Below are 19,727 nucleotides of genomic sequence, written 5' to 3' on the forward strand. Positions count from 1 at the left end.
ACGAATCTGTCATGGTAGCCAGATGGCTTGCAAAGAACCTCTGTCTTGGAGAAGGCAATGTCATGTGAGCCTACTGAATTATAACAGTGATCTGCCACGGCCGAGGTGTTGGTCCTACCGTGTTTTAGGTCTGGTTTGTGTTCACGAATGCGGTCCGAGACATGTCGTTTGGTTTCTCCAATGTAACTACTACCACAGAGGCAACTTAGTTTGTAGATGCCAGGGTACTGTATGTCCGGAATCACATCTTTTACAGATGGAACCAGATCACGGATTTTATGTAATGTGTTGAATCGGGCCTGGATCTTGTGTTTATTCAATATTTTGGAGATCTTTTTTGTGATCCCCGCAATGTAGGGTAAAGTGATGGTTTTGAAAGGCTCCTCAAGAGGGTCCTTCTTCATGGTTGTGTGATAGCTTTGCGGATTGTGTAGTCGGAGTAACCATTAGTCTTAAGAGCTTGGTGTACGTGCTTGAGTTCACTGGCTATGTGTTCCTGGTCAGATATGCATTGGGCTCTATGGTGCAGAGTCTTGATGAGGGAATTCTTCTGGGATGGATGGTGGTGGTGTTGTATATGCCCCTTTTCCATCTTAATATTAACAAGTAATTTTTCGATACATATAGATACATATTTCTATTGTGTTTTTTATTTTAATAATGAATAAAAACACCAAACCAGGCCTCACCATGGCATGTGGAGGTCATATTTACCATGACCTACTAACACGATTTTGACAGTTCACAAACTCCCAGGGTCAGAGGGAGCAGACTCTGAGCAGAGCACAGTGGATTGCAAGGGGCTGACGTAAACACAAAGCCAGGGTCACTAAGAGTTTGCGTTAGCCTAGATATAGTTAAGTCAAAAAGCTCATTTATTCTGAATGACTATTAAAGTAACGTTAAAGTCGGAATTTAACAACAGGGTAGGCTAAATCATTAGACCTCCTTTGCCAGTACCAAAATGTAATAATAGGGGTTTTCCCCTTTTTTCTGGCAACAAAACTAAAACCTTTTTACAAGGATTCATGTCTGCATTAACCACAATACCTGCAGTCAAAATACAAACAAAAAACATTTTGACTGCAGGTATTGTGGTTAATGCAGACATGAATCCTTGTAAAAAGGTTTTAGTTTTGTTGCCAGAAAAAAGGGGAAAAACCCTATTATTAGGGTAGGCTAAAGTTATTGATCTTCACACTCACTCCAATTAAACCAGGCCGCAAGCTATGTCAATGTAACCATCACCCGTCTATTAATTCAATATGAAATGTTATTTCCATATTTTAATAATTTCTATACAACTATACCCGAAGCATATGACAAACAGAATTTTCCTAAATAAAAAGGAATGCTCTAGCCTCCACCCATAAGCAAATAATAATCAGGGTTAAAGTCAGGGTAGAGAGGAAAATAAATGCAAGAGCACAGCAAAATTGCAACGTACGCAAAGGGCGATGTTAAACCCAGGGTCGGAGAGAAAGGGAGATCCTGGCCGTCTTTGTATCCCCGCAGGGTGGGATAGGAGTGTGTATACGCTCAGGAAAACCTTCCCTTGACATAAAGTCAAATACCACAACGGAAGTTAACCCAGACCTTGGGTTACATACAGAATCATAACTGTGAAACTGAGGGATAAATGTTAACTTCAAAAACCTTAACCATTTCTTTGTGCGTCGGTGAAAGTCGGAGGGAATATCGCCCCTCCCTCCAGGTTGTGCAACATGGACAGAGACGCCTGTGAGACGATTTGTAACGTCTGTGTTTTGGTTTATGAAAGGAGGTCATACATGAGGTAATCTCGCACCCAGACAGAGAGATGACTTCGAGACGATTTGTAACATCTGATTGTTTTACTTGTGGGTTTTATGGAAGGAGTATGACAACGGAATATACCGTGGGTGATGCACACAAGGACACACACTGACACACGTACGGACACACACACAGACACATACACATACGGACAGATCCTGACACAGCAAAAATCGAAAGAAGCCCCGCCTTGTGGGCAGGATCCAAGTAAAGGGATTTTTGGCATAAAAAGAGGACCCTGAGCATTGAAACCTCAGTTCGACTCGGAGGTCGGAACTTGGGGAGTTCGACCAGGGGGGTCGGAACTCGGGGAGTTCGACTCGGAGGGGTCGGAACTCGGGGAGTTCGACCAGGGGGGTCGGAACTCGGGGCAGTTCGACACGCGAGAGAGTTCGACCAGTGGGTCGGCTCAGGAGCAGTTCAAATCGGGAACGAGAGCAACAGGTCGCCAGCCGGCGAGCTGCAGAGCAGGGGGCTGCGAGCAGAGGCCAAAGTGGCCCCGTCGCTACCCACTGACGTTGGCAAGACTCGCAGGGTGGTGAGGCGCCACCGAGTGAGATTTCCAAGAGCTGAAAGACAGAGTATTGCTGAAAGATTATTCTACATTGAATCAAGCTGCAGCGTGACCGACGCACCAAGCAAGAGCTTCTGCAAACCAGAGCAAAGAGCGCATGCGACCTGAGTGATCCAGCAGTGGAGAGAAACCTGCTTTCAGCAAACCAGCAATGAGTACGTTCGAGTTCTCCACACAGAGAGAGGGAGCGTGCCGATGCAGCTCATCCAGCACCGGGCCCCAGCCTCGGCCGGCCGGGCAATCTAGGCGAGGCCGGAGACTTTGCACGGGACTAGGCCTCGTCACGGCAATCTGCCACGGAGTACTTTGTGCAATATAGTCGATATATACACTGCTACTAGTGGGGAAATATATTTAAAACGTCTGAAAACTTAAAAACTACATACAAATGAAAAGATAGCTCATTAATTTAGAATAACAAAACCAGAGCGCGCCAAGAATCGATTCTTTAAATCGCGCAAAGGAATCGAAGGTTGCACATTTCTTTAGAATTGCCCTCTTCCGGTTTACAAAACTTGCTTGCATGTCGCCAAGTATGCTTAACATTTTGAACACACACATACTCACAAATGTACCTTTCACATTTAAGATACATAACGTCAGCATGTACTGCTGTCTTCATAGCAGGTACCACCACAATATGTACTGTCATCATAGCAGGTACCACCACACAGAATGTACTGCTGTCATAGCAGGTACCACCACAGTATGTACTGCTCTCATCATAGCAGGTACCACCACTGTCAGTATGCACTGCTATGATCATAGCAGGTACCACCACAGTCGGTATACACTGCTGTCGTCATAGCAGGTACCACCACTGTCGGTATACACTGCTGTAGTCATAGTAGGTACCACCACAACAGTATGCACTGCTGTAATCATAGCAGCTACCACCACAGTCAGTAAGCACAGCTCTAATCATAGCAGGTACCACCACAATCAGTATTCACTGCTGTAATCATAGCAGGTACCACAACAGTATGCACTGCTGTAATCATAGCAGGTACCACAACAGCAGTATCCACTGCTGTGACCATAGCAGGTCCCACCACAGTCGGTATACACTGCTGTCGTGATAGCAGGTACCACCACAGTCGGTATACACTGCTGTCGTGATAGCAGGTACCACCAAAATGGGTATACACTGCTGTAGTGATACCAGGTACCACCACAGTATGCACTGTTGTAATCATAGGTACCACCACAGTCAGTAAGCACTGCTGTTATCATAGCAGGTACCACTAAAATATGTACTGCTGTAATCTAAGCAGGTACCACCACAGTCAGTATGCACTTCTGTAATAATAGCAGGTTCCACCACAGTCGGTGTGCACTGCTGTAGTGAAAGCACGTACCACCCCAGCAGTTTGCACTGCTGTAATCATAGCAGGTACCCCCACAGTCAGTATGCACTGCTGTAATAGCAGGTACCACCACAGTCAGTATACACAGCTGTAGTCATAGGATACCACCACAGTCAGTATCCACTGCTGTAATCATAGCAGGTATCACCAATCAGTATGCACTGCTGTAATGATAGCACGTACCACCACAGCAGTTTCCACTGCTGTAGTGAAAGCAGGTAACACCACAGTCAGTATGTACTGCTGTAATCATAGCAGGTACCACCACAATTAATATGCACTGCTGTACTGATAGCAGGTACCACCACAGTCAGTATGCACTGGTCTAGGGAAAGCATGTCCCACCAAAAGTAGGCATGCACTGCTGTAGTCATAGCAGGATACCACCACAGTCAGCATGCAATGCGGTAGTCATAGCAAGATACCACCACAGTCAGCATGCACTGCTGTAGTCATAGCAGGCTACCACCACAGTCGGCATGCACTGCTGTAGTCATAGAAGGATACCACCACAGTTAGTATGCTGTGCTGCAATAGCAGGTTCCACCACAGTCGGTTTGCACTGCTGTAGTGAAAGCAGGTACCACCACAGCAGTATGCACTGCTGTAACCATAGCAGGGACCACCACAGTCAGTATGCATAGCTGTACTCCTAGGATACCACCACAGTCAGTATCCACTGCTGTAATCATAGCAGGTATCACCAGTCGGTATGCACTGCTGTAATGATAGCACGTACCACCACTGCAGTTTCCACTGCTGTAGTGAAAGCAGGTACCACCACAGTCAGTATGCACTGCTGTAATCATAGCAGGCACCACCACAATCCATATGCACTGCTGTAATCCTAACAGGATACCACCACAGTCAGCATGCACTGCTGTAGTCATAGCAGGATACCACCATAGTCAGCATACAATGCTGCAGTCATAGCAGGATACCACCACAGCATGCAATGCTGTAGTCATAGCAGGATACCACCACAGTCAGCATGCAATGCTGTAGTCATAGCAGATACCACCACAGTCAGCATGCAATGCTGTCGTGATAACAGGTACAACCACAAAATGCACTGCTGTTATCAAAGCAGGTACCACCACAGCAGTATGCAATGCTGTAGTGAAAGCAGGTACCACAACAATATATACTGCTGTAATCATAGCAGGCACCACCACAGTCTGTATGCACTGCTGTAATAGAAGGTACCACCACAGACATTATGCACAGCTGTAGTCATAGGATACCACCAGAGTCAGTATCCACTGCTGTAATCATAGCAGGTATCACCAGTCAGTATGCACTGCTGTAATGATAGCACGTACCACCACAGGATGCACTGCTGTAGTGAAAGCAGGTTCCACCACAGTATCCACTGCTTTAATCATAGCAGGTATCACCAGTCAGTATGCACTGCTGTAATGATGGCACGGACCACCACAGCAGTTTCCACTGCTCTAGTGAAAGCAGGTACCACCACAGTCAGTATGCACTGCTGTAATTATAGCAGGTGCCACCACAATCATTATGCACTGCTGTAGTGATAGCAGGTACCGCCACAGTATAGTATGCACTGCTGTAATCATAGCAGGTACCACCACAATTAGTATGCACTGCTGTAGTGATAGCAGGTACCACCACAGTGAGTATGCACTGCTCTAGGGAAAGCATGTCCCACCAAAAGTAGGTATGCACTGCTGTAGTGATAGCAGGTGCCACCACAGTCAGTATTCACTGCTCTAGGGAAAGCATGTCCCACCAAAAGTCGCTATGCACTGCTTTAGTCATAGCAGGTACCACCACAGTCAGTATGCACTGCTGCAATCATAGCCGGTCCCACCATAGTATGCACTGCTGTAATCATAGCAGGTACCACCACAGTCAGTATGCACTGCTGTAATCATAGGTTCCACCACAGTCGGTATGCACTGCTGTAATCATAGCAGGTACCACCACAGTCAGTATGCGCTGCTGTGGTCATAGTAGATACTGCTATTCAGTTGGTACATCATGCTATATAGAGTTAGTAGATACTAAAACAGTCAGTATATACCACTACAGTCAGTAAATACTGCTACAGTCAGCAAATACGACTACACGGTCAGTAGATACTACTATGGTCCGTAGTTACTGCTATACAGTCAGTTGATACTGTTATACAGTTACTATTTACTACTATAGTCAGTGGATACTACTATAGATTTACTTTTTACTACTATAGAGTCGGTAGATACTACTGTAGGGCCAGTAGATACGTGTTGTATATGAGCCTTTTCCAAAATTGATATTAACAATATTTGCCGTTATATATATCATTTTTTTAACAAACGAAAAAAGTAATCAATAAAACCCGTAGGCCAGGCACACGAAAAACCAGATGGAGATCATAAACAGGCCATAAATAAATAAAGAAATAATCAAACTTTCAAGGCGAGGATGTAACAGCTATCGGCGAAGATCTCCAGATGAACAAGTTTGATGTGCCCTAAGGGAGGTCACGCAGAGGGAAGCCCTCCTCAAGCCAGACACGAGGACGCCCACGGGTTAAACCATATATATTTTCTTCCTTTGTCATTAAAACAACAGTTAAAATTAAAAATGCAATAACAAGAATAAGCTAAAATTAGCGATCCTCATGATCACTCCAATTAAGACCAGGCCACCAGATGCATCAGTGAATCCTTATCCAATAATTAATTCGCTATCAAATAATTTTCACCTTTAATACTTTTACTGTTAAATCACAAGCTTGGGTATAGAATACCGAGTCACGTCAAAGGTTTTCGAGAAGGAATGAGGCGAACGGGCAAACTTACAAAAGAGTTTAAACAATATCCCAAGCAACCCCGACCACCTTTGTCTCTCTCGCAGCGCGGAGAAGCAGGAATTACACCTTATCACAAGGGGCCATCTGGAAAAGCCAGCCGGGTTTAATGAGAAAACACGCCCCACCCCACACACGGAAACCAGGCAAACAAAGTTTCAAAGAAAATTGCAATATAACATTAATAATGTGTTCACCTTACACGACATTCCATTATAGAACCTTACAGAACCAAGGGATATGGATTCCAACAATCAAGAAGCGGACCTCTTAAACTCAGGATGAAAATTATTTTTCTTTTTAATAATTCCATCATAACAATGCGAACCTCGGTAAACCGAGAGGGGTGTCGGGAGGACGTAGTTACAAACACGAGTCTTGGCGAACATGGGACCAAATGGTATTTGAGAAATATAAAGTCGAAAGTATAAAGAGATAGGTACTCCCGACCACCTTTGTCTCTCCCGCAGAGCGCGAGAGAGGAATTTCACGCCAGGGCAAACAGATCGTTATCGCAGGAACCATCTGCCACACACGGGACTTAATAGTGGCCCCCACCCCACCCTGCACACGGGCAGCAAAAGAGCGAGCGAGCTTTCAGTTAAATAAACCGCCATACATTTATATGTGATAAGACACACAGTGATATTTGAGCGATGTTAACACAAAGTATAGAGAGATGGGAAGATCCCGGCCACCTTTGTCTCTCCCCGCAGCACGGTAAAAAATGCATACGCTCGGAAGAGTATCTTCACTTGGAAACAAAATCAAATACCCCGAACCACAAGCAGAATCATATATGGGTACGGTACAATACGCTGTCAGATGAGAAATGTTAAACTTTAAAAACTAACCATTTCTTTGTGCGTCGGAAACGGTACAAAAGGGGGGGGGGGGAAGCCCCCCTTTGAATGGATGGAGTAGACAACCAGGCGCCTTCAAGATGAATCACAGCGTCTGTTTGTCTTGATGTTTGATGGCTTGAGGAAGGCCCGAACAGAACCATGTCATAAATGCCATACACACGCACACATACACACAGGCCATGCCCCCCCCCCCTTCACTGCACAGAGAGGAGAGTATTTTTGACTATAACGGCTAAGGCATTTTCAAAAAGTCAGTCAAGACAGATCAGCGAGTCAAGACATCCACAGGACGAGCAGTCGCATGGAGCGGCTGGCTCCGAGCCTCGCTGAGTAGCGAGGATCGCTGAGTCGCGATGTATCAACAAAAGTGAGTCATACAGCAGTGGAGGAAACCTGCTGTCAGCGAACCAGCACGGGCGCGTTCGCACACTTCAACAGAGAGAGCACGTCCGACTCAATTCACTCAACAGAAGAAAAAGCTTGGCCAGCCGCCAACAAAGTATCAGCGAATCAGCGCTGAGAGCGCTCGAGCATCTCCACAGAGAAAGCACGTGCAATGTGGCTCAACCAGCAGCGGAAAAGCACGAGCAGCCGCCAACAACTTCAGCAAACCAGCGACCAAGCGCGTGCGACTTGAGTCATACAGCAGTGGAGGAAACCTGCTGTCAGAGAGCCGCCAACAACCTCGGCAAAGAGAGCGCGTGCGACTCGGCTCACTCAGCAGAAGAAAAACTTGACCTGTCGCCCGCGAGCGCAGCGTCAGATACTACAGCAGCTCATCCAGCAGTGGAGGAAACTGCTGTCACCGAACCAGCACGGGCGCGTTCGCGCACCTTCAAGGAGAAAGAGCGCGGCCAGCAACGCCAAGCAAGAGCGTGCAGCAGCTCAGCCAGTAGTGGAGAGAAACTGCTGTCAGCGAACCAGCACGGGCGCGTTCGCGCATCTTCAAGGAGAGGGAGTGCGCGCCACCGGCGTGCCATCAGCACCAGCATCAGCACCAGCGCGTGCCAACAGCGCGCCACCAGCGTGCCATCAGCACCAGCATCAGCACCAGCGCGTGCCAACAGCGCACCACCAGCGTGCCACAGCGCGCAACTTCGCGTCACCAGGGCTGAGAGGGCAGCGGCCCCGCACTCAACACCTATCGGCGCGACGACGGCGAGCGTCGTGCTGACTCATCCAGCCAGCGGTGGACAGAAACTGTGACAAGCCGTTCATATGCAACCCCTCCCCCACACTCTCCCCCTCACTCCCCCACAGCGCCGCAACACACAGGAAACACATTTTAGACACCAGAGATGATAACCTCGGCGTCTGCTTTACGCAAAGAATTGAACCAGTGATAAAGAAGACACACGATACGCATATCGGGTTAATCAAGAAGGGTTGCCACTCCAAGGTGGTGCATTAAAATCAATTCATAACGAAAAATACTGCTGTCATTGAGTTGCATAATAACGAATCGGCCTACTGTTAACAACGTGATAAGAATTGACTTGAAGGTCTATGAATGGATGTGGTACTGTGTGGGCAATGTTTAAACACGAATTTACATATTATAAGGTTAAGGTTTTGATGGAATAGTTGCATGTTTTAATCTCTCTCTCAACAACCGATCGATTGCGTTACGTGTCGGGAATTAACAACAGGTGCCGTTATCAAAGTGAAACAATGCAATCGTGATGGTATCATGTTAACGCTGTATTGATATTCCAAGATAGAGAGTTTTCATATTATTAAAAAATTAAAACTTTAGCTAGAAAATAAAATAGATTAAAGCAGAAGGTTTGTGTGTGATTCTTCCTGAAATTCTGCATAATATTGTTCTGCGTATGAGATCTGAACCTTGAGGGGACCTATCACCACACATAATCCATAACACATAATTCATAATGTTCAATCGAGAGTAATCGTATCCTTATCGATAATACGGAATTAAATAGCAGAGTCGAATCGACTCTCTCTCATTCATGCACGCAAGACCTACAGAACTGCATACGATCAATTGCGTTATTCCAATTCATAACACAATCCTCGTCACCGAGGCTCGACCTGAATTATCATAACCACGCCCACTCGCATAAATTAATACGATTATCTCTCGAATCAGCATAATTTATGCGCATAATTGCACTGAATAACATAATTTCGGATAAATTATGCAAATGTAATTTCATTTAATTTCCATTATTTTCATCAATTTTCATAACACCTACATATACAACAACGACTACGCTCAGTCGTTACTGCTACAGTCAGTAAATACTACTACACAGTCAGTAGCTACTGCTGGCTCAGTAGATACTACTGTACAGTCAGTAGACGCAACTACAGAGTCAATAGATACTACTTCCTGTTGTACGTAGGGTGTGTAGGTATATATACCTAGGCGGGGGTAAAGGTATTTTTTGAGCGGGGGGGGGGGGTGTCGACAATTTTCAGAAACCTTTTAAATCAACTATTAACCCCACACTTTAAATTACTTTTTTGGAATTTTGCAAGCCTCTTATAATTTTGTTTGTGCTGAAATGGACAAATGGCCCACCGGGCTTTCACAATCTCTTGGTATCTGTGTATGTACATGTAAGGTTTTTAAGAGTAGTTCTAAAATATTTTCTTTGACCCGGGCAATGCCGGGTACTTACCGCGAGTCTTATATATATAAAAGTCTCCGTGCGAGTGCGTGCTAGCCAGGGATTTGGCTCTTGGACCGCGGGGTTTGCGTGGAAATTTTTTTGCCGGGCGGCACGCCTCGTGCCCCTGCTTGGCATAGGCTATTTCGTTTTGCCGTCCGTCGCCTTTAAAGTGCTTTAATTAACGATTTAGTGCGATTAAGCGTTATTTATTTATTTACTCTTGCCGACCGGCTCGCTGCTGCGCATGCGCGAAACGCCGACGACAGTTGTTGCCCCTGGCAACGCTCAGACGCTGTCGCCGCAAGGGGGACGCCATTGCTCATTCAAAATGTAAAAAAATTACACGCAACGCTGAGGTAAATTCATCAAAGTGCTACGTCCTCTTCTCTCCCCCTCGACTCCAATGTGTGCACTTACTATTATAGGCTCGGTAAATACAAAGATTATAGCCATTAAATAGCATTATTGTAGCGCGGGGGGGGAGGGGTGTAGCGGCCAAGCCCACAGCCTCGGCCGGCCGGGCAATCTAGGCGAGACCGGACGCTTTGCACGGGACTAGGCCTCATCATGGCAATGTCAGGTGAGTACTTTGTGCTATACAGTCCATATATACTGCTACTAGCCGCAAATTATATATTTTAAAACGTGTGAAAACTTTTATAACATAACATACAAATGCAAAGATAACTCATTCATTTACATTAAAAGCCCTTTAAAATAAAATCCGAGCGCGCCAAGAATCGATTCTTTCAATCGCGCAAAGGAATCGAAGGCTGTAGATTTCTTCAGAATCGTCTTGAAGCGACGACGCTCGCTTGCGAGGGATTTGGCTCTCTAACCGCGGGGTTCGCGTAGAAAACAATTTTGCCCGGCGGCACGCCCTAAGCCCCCTGCTTGGCATAGGCTATTCCGTATTCCCATCCCTAAACGTTAAGGTAGTTTAATTAACGATTTAGTGCGATTTATCTTTATTTATTCACACCGCTCAGCGCACGACAGCGCACATTTGCGCATGCGCGAAACGCTGACCGAGGGTTGCCCCTGGCAACGCGCACACGGGGGAGGGCGATTCTCATTGCCGTTGGCACGCTACACAAGGTGGGTCGCGCATATTAACAGCTCCGTTAAAACATAAATATTACTAAAGTTGAGGCTTAAAGGTCTTGATCTGAACGTGGCTCTTTCACTCCAGCGCTGTCCTACCAGACAGTCTCGTCCCTTCACCTGATGAAGGCCGCTTGTGTTGTGGCCGAAACGTCGTGAGAATATTATTGTTATTTTATTTTATCAATTTATTATTTTATTCTCATTTTACGTGACTTTACCGAAAGAACCAAAGAAGATAGATATTACTCTTTGCTAATTTGTATTACTCTTAATTATTAGGTCAGATGATAGAGTTTGAGCAATGTTTGATGATCGTACATATGCACAATGTAACACTTTTTCCCCCCTGGGTAGTAAGTCTTATTTTTAATTTGCTTAAGCCTACTATTTATGGAAAATTTATTATTATTCCCCACAAACTTTGCTTTTGTAACCAGGCCTTTATGTGAAGGAATGACACAAATGCACACCACTTATTATCATTGAAAATTGCTACATTTCTAAATATGTCCTTGACACAAAAGCTAAGTTTGAGGGAAATTATAGCTTTTGGGTACTTTTGAGGCATAAGCATATAGAGAGTAATACTACACAGGGACTACATAAAGAATGACTTTTTTGTTACACGGTGTTTATTTACGATACCAAATTTGCGGGTTGGTCAGTGATATCTTTATTCGGCTTTATTTGTGTGCTTCTCGACATAGTTACACGTCACGTAAGTTTTTATTATTATTAGTTTATATTTTTACACTTTCGCTCGCGGCTAATTAAAAAAACAAAATGGCGGCACATGAGTGAGTGTATGGTGTGTGAGTGACTCAGCGTATTATGAGTGAGTCAGTGTATGATGTCTGAGTGACTCAGCGTATAATCACTGCTGTAATCATAGCAGGTACCACCACTGTCAGTATGCACTGCTGTGATCATAGCAGGTACCACTACAGTCGGTACACACTGCTGTCATAGCAGGTACCACCACAGTTGGTATACACTGCTGTAGTCATAGTAGGTACCACCACAACAGTATGCACTGCTGTAATCATAGCAGCTTCTACCACAGTCAGTATGCACTGCTCTCATCATAGCAGGTACCACCACAATCAGTATTCACTGCTGTAATCATAGCAGGTACCACAACAGCAGTATGCACTGCTGTAATCATAGCAGGTACCACCACAGTATGAACTGCTGTAATCATAGCACGTACCACAACAGCAGTATCCACTGCTGTGATCATAGCAGGTACCACCACAGTCGGTATACACTGCTGTCATCATAGCAGGTACCACCACAGTCGGTATACACTGCTGTAATCATAGCAGGTACCACCACAGTCAGTATGAACTGCTCTAATCATAGCACGTACCACAACAGCAGTATCCACTGCTGTGATCATAGCAGGTACCACCACAGTCGGTATACACTGCTGTCATCATAGCAGGTACCACCACAGTCGGTATACACTGCTGTAGTCATTGTAGGTACCACCACAACAGTATGCACTGCTGTAATCATAGCAGCTACCACCACAGACAGTATGCACTGCTCTAATCATAGCAGGTACCACCACAATCAGTATTCACTGCTGTAATCACAGCAGGTACCACAACAGCAGTATCCACTGCTGCATGATAGCAGGTACCACCACAGTCGGTATACACTGCTGTAATCACAGCAGGTACCACAACAGCAGTATGCACTGCTGTAATCATAGCAGGTACCACCACTGTCAGTATGCACTGCTGTGATCATAGCAGGTACCACCACAGTCGGTACACACTGCTGTCATAGCAGGTACCTCCACAGTCGGTATACACTGCTGTAGTCATAGTAGGTACCACCACAACAGTATGCACTGCTGTAATCATAGCAGCTTCTACCACAGTCAGTATGCACTGCTCTCATCATAGCAGGTACCACCACAATCAGTATTCCCTGCTGTAATCATCGCAGGTACCACAACAGCAGTATGCACTGCTGTAATCATAGCAGGTACCACCACAGTCAGTATGAACTGCTCTAATCATAGCATGTACCACAACAGCAGTATCCACTGCTGTGATCATAGCAGGTACCACCACAGTCGGTATACACTGCTGTCATCATAGCAGGTACCACCACAGTCGGTATACACTGCTGTAGTCATTGTAGGTACCACAACAGTATGCACTGCTGTAATCATAGCAGCTACCACCACAGACAGTATGCACTGCTCTAATCATAGCAGGTACCACCACAATCAGTATTCACTGCTGTAATCATAGCAGGTACCACCATAGTCAGTTTGCACTGCTCTAATCATAGCACGTACCACAACAGAAGTATCCACTGCTGCATGATAGCAGGTACCACCACAGTCGGTATACACTGCTGTTATCATAGCAGGTACCACTAAAATATGTACGGCTGTAATCATAGCAGGTACCACCACAATCAGTATGCACTGCTGTAATAATTAGCAGGTTCCACCACAGCAGTATGCACTGCTGTAATCATAGCAGGTACCACCACAGTCAGTTTGCACAGCTGTAGTCATAGGATACCACCACAGTCAGTATCCAATGCTGTAATCATAGCAGGTATCACCAGTCAGTAAGCACTGCTGTTATGATAGCACGTACCACCACAGTATGCACTGCTGTGGTCAAAGCACGTTCCACCACAGTATCCACTGCTGTAGTGGAAGAAGGTACCACCACAGTCAGTAAGTACTGCTGTAATCATAACAGGTACCACCACAATTTGTATGCACTGCTGTAGTCATAGCAGGATACCACCATAGTCAGCATGCACTGCTGTAGTCATAGCAGGATACCACCACAGTCAGCATGCAATGCTGCAGCCATAGCAGGATACCACAACAGTCAGCATACAATGCTGCAGTCATAGCAGGATACCACCACAGTCAGCATGCACTGCTGTAGTCATAGCAGGATACCACCACAGTCAGCATGCATTGCTGCAGTCATAGCAGGATACCACCACAGTCACCATGCAATGCTGTTGTCATAGCATGATACCACCACAGTCAGCATGCAATGCTGTCGTCATAGCAGGTACCACCACAGTCAGCATGCAATGCTGTCGTGATCACAGGATACCACCACAATATGCACTGCTGTTATCAAAGCAGGTACCACCAGTCAGTATGCACTACTGTAATCGGTTCCACCGCAGCAGTATGCAATGCTGTAGTGAAAGCAGGTACCACCACAATATGTACTGCTCTAATCATAGCAGGTTCTACCACAGTCAGTTTGCACTGCTGTAGTGAAAGCAGGTACCACCACAGCAGTATGCACGGCTGTAATCATAGCAGGTACCACCACACTCAGTATGCACTGCTGTAATAGCAGGTACCACCACAGTCAGTATGCATAGCTGTACTCATAGGATACCACCACAGTCAGTATCCATTGCTGTAATCGTAGCATGTATCGCCAGTCAGTATGCACTGCTGTAATGATAACTCGTACCACCACTGCAGTTTCCACTGCTGTAGTGAAAGCAGGTACCACCACAGTCAGTTTGCACTGCTGTAATCATAGCAGGTACCACCACAATTTGTATGCACTGCTGTAGTCATAGCAGGATACCACCACAGTCAGCATGCACTGCTGTAGTTATCGCAGGATACCACCAAAGTCAGCATGCAATGCTGTAGTCATAGCAGAAACCACCACAGTCAGCATGCAATGCTGTCGTGATAACAGGTACAACCACAACATGCACTGCTGTTATCAAAGCAAGTACCACCACAGCAGTATGCAATGCTGTAGTGAAAGCAGGTACCACCACAATATGTACTGCTGTAATCATAGCAGATACCACCACAGTCAGTATGCACTGCTGTAATAGAAGGTACCACCACAGTCAGTATGCACAGCTGTAGCCATATGATACCATCAGAGTCAGTATCCACTGCTGTAATCATAGTAGGTATCACCAGTCAGTATTCACTGCTGTAATGATAGTACGTACCACCACAGTATGCACTGCTGTAGTGAAAGCAGGTTCCACCACAGTATCCACTGTAATCATAGCAGATATCACCAGTCAGTATGCACTGCTGTAATTATAGCAGGTACCACCACAATCAGTTTTCACTGCTGTAATCATAGCAGGTACCACAACAGCAGTATGCACTGCTGTAATAATAGCAGGTACCACCACAGTCAGTATGTACTGCTGTAATCATAGCAGGTACCACCACATTTTGTATGCACTGTTGTAGTCATAGCAGGATACCACCATAGTCAGCATGCACTGCTGTGGTCATAGCAGGATACCACCACAGTCAGCATGCACTGCTGTAGTCATAGCAGGATACCACCACAGTCACCATGCATTGCTGTAGTCATAGCAGGATACCACCACAGTCACCATGCAATGCTGCAGTCATCGCAGGATACCACAACAGTCACCATGCAATGCTCTTGTCATAGCAGGATACCACCACAGTCAGCATGCACTGCTGTAGTCATAGCAGGATACCACCACAGTCAGCATGCAATGCTGCAGCCATAGCAGGATACCACAACAGTCAGCATACAATGCTGCAGTCATAGCAGGATACCACCACAGTCAGCATGCACTGCTGTAGTCATAGCAGGATACCACCACAGTCAGCATGCATTGCTGCAGTCATAGCAGGATACCACCACAGTCACCATGCAATGCTGTTGTCATAGCATGATACCACCACAGTCAGCATCCAATGCTGTCGTCATAGCAGGTACCACCACAGTCAGCATGCAATGCTGTCGTGATCACAGGATACCACCACAATATGCACTGCTGTTATCAAAGCAGGTACCACCAGTCAGTATGCACTACTGTAATCGGTTCCACCGCAGCAGTATGCAATGCTGTAGTGAAAGCAGGTACCACCACAATATGTACTGCTCTAATCATAGCAGGTTCTACCACAGTCAGTTTGCACTGCTGTAGTGAAAGCAGGTACCACCACAGCAGTATGCACTGCTGTAATCATAGCAGGTACCACCACACTCAGTATGCACTGCTGTAATAGCAGGTACCACCACAGTCAGTATGCATAGCTGTACTCATAGGATACCACCACAGTCAGTATCCACTGCTGTAATCGTAGCAGGTATCGCCAGTCAGTATGCACTGCTGTAATGATAACTCGTACCACCACTGCAGTTTCCACTGCTGTAGTGAAAGCAGGTACCACCACAGTCAGTTTGCACTGCTGTAATCATAGCAGGTACCACCACAATTTGTATGCACTGCTGTAGTCATAGCAGGATACCACCACAGTCAGCATGCACTGCTGTAGTTATCGCAGGATACCACCAAAGTCAGCATGCAATGCTGTAGTCATAGCAGAAACCACCACAGTCAGCATGCAATGCTGTCGTGATAACAGGTACAACCGCAACATGCACTGCTGTTATCAAAGCAAGTACCACCACAGCAGTATGCAATGCTGTAGTGAAAGCAGGTACCACCACAATATGTACTGCTGTAATCATAGCAGATACCACCACAGTCAGTATGCACTGCTGTAATCATAGTAGGTATCACCAGTCAGTATTCACTGCTGTAATGATAGTACGTACCACCACAGTATGCACTGCTGTAGTGAAAGCAGGTTCCACCACAGTATCCACTGTAATCATAGCAGATATCACCAGTCAGTATGCACTGCTGTAATTATAGCAGGTACCACCACAATCAGTTTTCACTGCTGTAATCATAGCAGGTACCACAACAGCAGTATGCACTGCTGTAATAATAGCAGTTACCACCACAGTCAGTATGTACTGCTGGTAATCATAGCAGGTACCACCACATTTTGTATGCACTGCTGTAGTCATAGCAGTATACCACCATACTCAGCATGCAATGCTGCAGTCATAGCAGGATACCACCACAGTCAGCATGCACTGCTGTAGTCATAGCAGGATTCCACCACAGTCACCATGCATTGCTGCAGTCATAGCAGGATACCACCACAGTCATCATGCAATGCTGCAGTCATAGCAGGATACCACCACAGTCACCATGCAATGCTGTTGTCATAGCAGGATACCACCACAGTCAGCATGCAATTCTGTCGTCATAGCAGGTACCACCACAGTCAGCATGCAATGCTGTCGTGATCACAGGTACCACCACAATATGCACTGCTGTTATCAAAGCAGGTACCGCCAGTCAGTATGCACTGCAGTAATAGGTTCCACCGCAGCAGTATGCAATGCTGTAGTGAAAGCAGGTACCACCACAATATGTACTGCTCTAATCATAGCAGGTACCACCACAGTCAGTATGCATAGCTGTACTCATAAGATGCCACCACAGTCAGTATCCACTGCTGTAATCATAGCAGGTATCTCCAGTCAGTATGCACTGCTGTAATCATAGCAGGTATCGCCAGTCAGTATGCACTGCTGTAATCATAGCAGGTACCACCACAATTTGTATGCACTGCTGTAGTCATAGCAGGATACCACCGCAGTCAGCATGCACTGCTGTAGTCATAGCAGAAACCACCACAGTCAGCATGCAATGCTGTCGTGATAACAGGTACAACCACAACATGCACTGCTGTTATCAAAGCAGGTACCACCACAGCAGTATGCAATGCTGTAGTGAAGCATGTACCACCACAATATGTACTGCTGTAATCGTAGCAAATACCACCACAGTCAGTATGCACTGCTGTAATAGCAGGTACCACCACAGTCAGTATGCATAGCTGTTCTCATAGGATACCACCACAGTCAGTATCCACTGCTGTAATCATAGCAGGTATCGCCAGTCAGTATGCACTGCTGTAATCTTAGCAGGTACCACCACAATTTGTATGCACTGCTGTAGTCATAGCAGGATACTACCACAGTCAGCATGCACTGCTGTAGTCATCGCAGGATACCACCACAGTCAGCATGCAATGCTGTAGTCATAGCAGAAACCACCACAGTCAGCATGCAATGCTGTTGTGATAACAAGTACAACCACAACATGCACTGCTGTTATCAAAGCAGGTACCACCACAGCAGTATGCAATGCTGAAGTGAAAGCAGGTACCACCACAATATGTACTGCTGTAATCGTAGCAGATACCACCACAGTCAGTATGCACTGCTGTAATAGAAGGTACCACCACAGTCAGTATGCACAGCTGTAGTCATAGGATACCAGCACAGTCAATATCCACTGCTGTAATCATAGTAGGTATCACCAGTCAGTATTCACTACTGTAATGATAGCACGTACAACCACAGTATGCACTGCTGGGGTGAAAGCAGGTTCCACCACAGTATCCACTGCTGTAATCATAGCAGATATCACCAGTCAGTATGCACTGCTGTAATGATGGCATGTACCACCACAGCAGTTTCCACTGCTGTAGTGAAAGCAGGTACCACCACAGTCAGTATGCACTGCTGTAATTATAGCAGGTACCACCACAATCAGTGTTCACTGCTGTAATCATAGCAGGTACCACAACAGCAGTATGCACTGCTGTAATCATAGCAGGTACCACCATAGTCAGTTTGCACTGCTCTAATCATAGCAAGTACCACAACAGCAGTATCCACTGCTGTCGTGATAGCAGGTACCACCACAGTATTCACTGCTGTAATCATAGCAGGTACCACCACAGTCAGTATGCACTGCTGTTATAGCAGGTATCACTAAAATATGTACTGCTGTAATCATAGCAGGTACCACCACAGTCAGTATGCACTGCTGTAATAATAGCAGGTTCCACCACAGCCGGTGTGCACTGCTGTAGTGAAAGCACGTACCACCACAGCAGTATGCACTGCTGTAATCATAGCAGGTACCACCACAGTCAGTATGCACTGCTGTAATAGCAGGTACCACCACAGTCAGTATGCACAGCTATAGTCATATGATACCACCACAGTCAGTATCCACTGCTGTAATCATAGCATGTATCACCAGTTAGTATTCACTGCTGTAATGATAGCACGTACCACCACAGTATGCACTGCTGTAGTGAAAGCAGGTTCCACCACAGTATCCACTGTAATCATAGCAGATATCACCAGTCAGTATGCACTGCTGTAATGATGGCATGTACCACCACAGTTTCCACTGCTGTAGTGAAAACAGGTACCACCACTGTCAGTATGCACTGCTGTAATTATAGCAGGTACCACCACAATCAGTTTTCACTGCTGTAATCATAGCAGGTTCCACAACAGCAGTATGCCCTGCTGTAATAATAGCAGGTACCACCACAGTCAGTATGTACTGCTGTAATCATAGCAGGTACCACCACATTTTGTATGCACTGTTGTAGTCATAGCAGGATACCACCATAGTCAGCATGCACTGCTGTGGTCATAGCAGGATACCACCACAGTCAGCATGCACTGCTGTAGTCATAGCAGGATACCACCACAGTCACCATGCATTGCTGTAGTCATAGCAGGATACCACCACAGTCATCATGCAATGCTGCAGTCATCGCAGGATACCACAACAGTCACCATGCAATGCTCTTGTCATAGCAGGATACCACCACAGTCAGCATGC

This window comes from Petromyzon marinus, chromosome 12, assembly GCF_048934315.1.
Source record: "Petromyzon marinus isolate PM22_M1 ecotype Great Lakes invasive population chromosome 12, UKy_Petmar_22M1.pri1.0, whole genome shotgun sequence".
Taxonomy (NCBI): Eukaryota; Metazoa; Chordata; class Hyperoartia; order Petromyzontiformes; family Petromyzontidae; genus Petromyzon; species Petromyzon marinus.